Source organism: Crinia signifera, chromosome 6, assembly GCF_055691185.1.
Source record: "Crinia signifera chromosome 6, ASM5569118v1, whole genome shotgun sequence".
In the NCBI taxonomy this organism is placed as follows: Eukaryota; Metazoa; Chordata; class Amphibia; order Anura; family Myobatrachidae; genus Crinia; species Crinia signifera.
In genome coordinates this window covers 279,152,213-279,157,392 of record NC_139222.1, presented here as the reverse complement: position 1 = coordinate 279,157,392, position 5,180 = coordinate 279,152,213, and positions in this window count along the sequence as shown.

Below are 5,180 nucleotides of genomic sequence, written 5' to 3'. Positions count from 1 at the left end.
AACTCCAAATGCAATTTGACCTTGTGTGAAATCATTCCTAAGTATATAAGAATGTTTTCATTGTATTAAACAATATTTTATTGTTATTTATAACTCTGGACTGTCTTCATCAGTAGGCACTACTTATATTTGTTGTTTGTGCTGTTTTCCATACCATTATAGCACTAATGTATGGAAGAGGAAAGGAAAGGGGGAGTATTTTTGCTGGGACATTCTTGTTTGATAAATCAGTCTGGATTTAAAATATTAAAATTTTTATTAATAAGCAGTAAAAAAAAATTACTTTTGCGAAACACAATCCCATTAAGCATGGCATATTGGGGGTTATACAGGACCGCTCGCTAAGCAACGGTCATTCGCTGCTTATCAGTGGCTTAATACTGCCTGGTGGATTTCCAAACCCCCCCCACCGCCGCTGAATTCCCTCTGTACCATGCAAGGAGATGTGCCTGAACACGCCCCCTCACATACAACCACAGGGGAGAGAAATCATTGGATGGTCTTCGACCAACCAATGATTTCTTTCGCCTTCGGAAATAAAAGTAATTCTAGACTGACCTTTATTTCCGTCAGAGTCCGCCAAAGAGGGGGTGAGCGCTGACGTCATGTGATGTCAGCTGACCGCCCCCAGTAGGCTTTGGCCTACCTGCACCCCCAGTGGAATGGCCAGTGTTTTCCTAAGGATGTCCCTAAAATGCTGGCTGTTCCCATGCTCCGGGCTGATGTACATTGGAACCATACTCTAAAGTATGTGGGCAGTTTTTCATTACTGGGAAAATGAGTTCCACCACTTTAAACTCTGGTCACATTATTAACAAAATTGCCCTTGTGCTTGCAAACTGAACACACACACACACACACAAACAAACATCATATCACACCTGCCAGCCCTTACTAAAACCTTCTGTTCCTGCTAATCATAGATGCCGGCTTCCACATCTGCTCTGCCTGTTAAGCTGTGTACATACGGGGGCGATATATTGCTCAGTGTCCCCTTTTCATCAGCGACAAGAAATGGTCGCTGATGAAAGGGAACCTCATGATGAAAGGGAGCTGCAGCCAGCGATCTTAAGAAGGCTAGAAACGGGAGCGCGCACCCGGCAATTTATCGCTGGTGCACACTCCAATCGCTGGCAATATGGTCGCTCAGCGCTCGATGCATGTACGTAGCGGAATTAAATTTGCATCGCGTGAGGTTCGGTGATTGTGTGCAAACAGTGTCTGTGGCAGTCCACCCCAGAGGTGTGCCTGTGCCACAAGGATTTAATTGCAGCCAATGCTGCTGTTAGGAAAGACTGCAGCTTCATAGACACTGCAGGGATGTGAGGGGTTAACAGACCCAGCTCACATCCACGTGCAGAGAACCTGACACCCCCCTGATTAGCTGGCTGAGGGAGCGTGAGGAGGAACTGAAACTGAAACTGATGAGAGGGAGAAGTCTGCAGCAGCATGAGAGGAAAGAGACTCACATGCTGCCAGAGAGGAGACACTGTGTAGTGTGTGTCCAGTAGCCAGAGCTGGGCAGCGTGAAGTGCAGCAGCCAGGAGAGACCAAGAGAGAGAGCATCAAAGCAGAGCAGTGACCCCACAGACCCTGGATGCTAGAGACAGCTGCAGGAGGAGAAGGGACAGCTGCTAAGAGGAAGCAATCGTTACTGGCTGGAGCCAGCATCAGCAGCAGTAATCACAGGTACCCAGTCCCCCTTGGCTGACCCACCCATGTGCCAGCCTGCGTAGAACCCAGCTGAGGCCCAGTCCCAGGGACACCCCTAACCCAGCACCTGGAGAGAAGGAGGCCCCTTGAGAGACTCCCTTGGTGAAAGCTCCCTATTTTGCATAGTGCTTCCAAAGCCTGTTGTTACCTGAGTACAGGAGGTTACCCCAGGAAACGGGAATCTGCCTGCCCCTCTCTCATGAGGATCGTTTTGTGAGTTACCCTGTTGTGGGTCTATGTAGATAAGTGTGCACACTGTTAGGGCCTAATTCAGAGTGAGGATTTGACTTCGTGGGACCTTGTACTCTATCTGGGACTATTGTGTAGTGTGCATATATAAGGTGCCTGGCGCCATCTTGTGGACATTCTTTATTACACCGGTAAAGTCATCTTGAAATACCAGTCTTTGAAGTAAATCTCTTTACCCTTGTCTTTATTATAATATTTTTGCTGACTGTTATTTTATGTAGAACTGTCATTTATTGCACCAGTGTTTAGTGTTACGGTACCATAGGTAGGAATGCTCATGACCAGTACAGTCTGACCCTTGAAACGGACTGAGGTGGTCATTGGTTACTAGTTAGCGTTGCAGAGATATTTATTCATTCATACAGTCGTTATTGTAAGTGTGATGTTTACGCAGTTATGTGAGGAAAGAGCAGCAGGATTGCACTACGTATTCTTTAAATAAATTTCAGTTGCTGCTAAATGTTTAGTGTTGTCTTCTGTGGGTCCCTTGGGTTGTGCCGTTCCCTGCCACAGGTTCTCCAGCAGAAGCCGCAAAGAATCCAGAAGCCGCCGCCGTCACCAGCTCCAGATTAAGGTACGCCATCTTGCACCACACCGAACAGGGGCACTGTCACACTTGGCGTCTACGAACAGGATTGCACAAGACCCCTGTGAACGGCAAGATGTGGCGATCGCAGTACATAGAACCGCTGGAGATGCGAAGAACCGCCACTCCACCAGCCCAAGCCAATCAGAACTCGATTGGGGCAATCATCGAAGCGATGACTGAAATGACCAGGATGATCCGTGAGATGCGTCAGGAATGGGCGGAGGATGAAAAAGAAAGACAGCGACGTGAAGGTGGCAGAAGGCATAGATGGCAACAGAATCGCCAATGGAGGTCGGAACGACTACACAGTGACCGAGCCGATGTATGCCCACAGACTGTTAGAAGGCATGGGAGAAGAGGTCCACCGGCAGTGTTCCAGAACACGTCAAGAGCATCCGGTGTAACTCAGATTACCGATAGGCCGCGAACCGGCCCAAGAAGGATCACAGGTCGTGTCCTGTGGTTTGATGTGCCACGCGGATATGGATACATTAGACGTGCGGATACGGGGCGGAGCGTCTATGTCCATTACACCGCAATACAGAATGAAGACCCCCAGAATTGCTTTCGGAGCCTGAGCGATGGTGAAGCCGTCGAATTTGAATTAACAAGCGGAAAAAAAGGCACCAAGGCTGCAAAAGTGACGGGGCCGAATGGAACGCCGGTGCTACGCAACAGACATGCCCCAGAACAACAGTGGCACTACCCGCACCGTAAAGAGCCTCCACCATACCGCCAATACACCGGAAGTACAGCTGAACTGAGAGAGGTCAAGCTAGAAAAAGAAAGAGTGAACAGCAACCCTCCTCGACCAGGACAGATGACCCGCCCACCAGAACCTGACATCACGAGGTCAAGCAAGAAACCGGTCGTGCGGAGTGAGGCAGTCCATCAGAACTGGCAAGAAGCGACCAGGCCTCAACTTCCAGAGCCGACGCGGGAGTATGTGCCCAGGATGGATGATGCCGGTTACCGAGCGGCGAACCTAGGGCCAAGAAATGTCAGAATGGCTGAACCGGAGAGAAACCCCAAAATTGTGGTCCATATGGCCGTGACAGAGACCGTGGAGCCATCAGAAGTGGAACCAGCTATACCGTTGCCTGAACCCAAGGCCAAGATAGAAACAGCAGAGAGAGATGAGAAGGCCGAGACCTGTTTCATCAATGGGAAGCCTGTAAAGGACGGCGAGTACACGACCATCTCCGGGGAAGAATTTGCCTTCCAGATACAGCAGGCGATTCTGCGATCCAAGAGGCAAGATCGAGAGGCGAGACGTGCTTAAGTGCCGGTCGTATGCCGTGAGAGTGGGCGCCATCCATGGACGTCGATGAAGCACCTGGACCGCAGAGGGATGGGAGACCTGTGGCGGAGGGATGGTTGACCCGGGGAGCCCACGTTAGATATCAGGTGATAGGGAGTAATTTGACATTTGTATTATTATGTAAGTGTTTGCAATTTTTTTTTATTTTTGCCGTTAGGATGTTTATTGACAGGACTTTGTCAAGTAGTTATTGGTCCGGGTAAGTTGCCTGCGGACAGGCAAATTTCCAGCAGGGAGGTATGTGGCAGTCCACCCCATAGGTGTGCCTGTGCCACAAGGATTTAATTGCAGCCAATGCTGCTGTTAGGAAAGACTGCAGCTTCATAGACACTGCAGGGATGTGAGGGGTTAACAGACCCAGCTCACATCCACGTGCAGAGAACCTGACACCCCCCTGATTAGCTGGCTGAGGGAGCGTGAGGAGGAACTGAAACTGATGAGAGGGAGAAGTCTGCAGCAGCATGAGAGGAAAGAGACTCACATGCTGCCAGAGAGGAGACACTGTGTAGTGTGTGTCCAGTAGCCAGAGCTGGGCAGCGTGAAGTGCAGCAGCCAGGAGAGACCAAGAGAGAGAGCATCAAAGCAGAGCAGTGACCCCACAGACCCTGGATGCTAGAGACAGCTGCAGGAGGAGAAGGGACAGCTGCTAAGAGGAAGCAATCGTTACTGGCTGGAGCCAGCATCAGCAGCAGTAATCACAGGTACCCAGTCCCCCTTGGCTGACCCACCCATGTGCCAGCCTGCGTAGAACCCAGCTGAGGCCCAGTCCCAGGGACACCCCTAACCCAGCACCTGGAGAGAAGGAGGCCCCTTGAGAGACTCCCTTGGTGAAAGCTCCCTATTTTGCATAGTGCTTCCAAAGCCTGTTGTTACCTGAGTACAGGAGGTTACCCCAGGAAACGGGAATCTGCCTGCCCCTCTCTCATGAGGATCGTTTTGTGAGTTACCCTGTTGTGGGTCTATGTAGATAAGTGTGCACACTGTTAGGGCCTAATTCAGAGTGAGGATTTGACTTCGTGGGACCTTGTACTCTATCTGGGACTATTGTGTAGTGTGCATATATAAGGTGCCTGGCGCCATCTTGTGGACATTCTTTATTACACCGGTAAAGTCATCTTGAAATACCAGTCTTTGAAGTAAATCTCTTTACCCTTGTCTTTATTATAATATTTTTGCTGACTGTTATTTTATGTAGAACTGTCATTTATTGCACCAGTGTTTAGTGTTACGGTACCATAGGTAGGAATGCTCATGACCAGTACAGTCTGACCCTTGAAACGGACTGAGGTGGTCATTGGTTACTAGTTA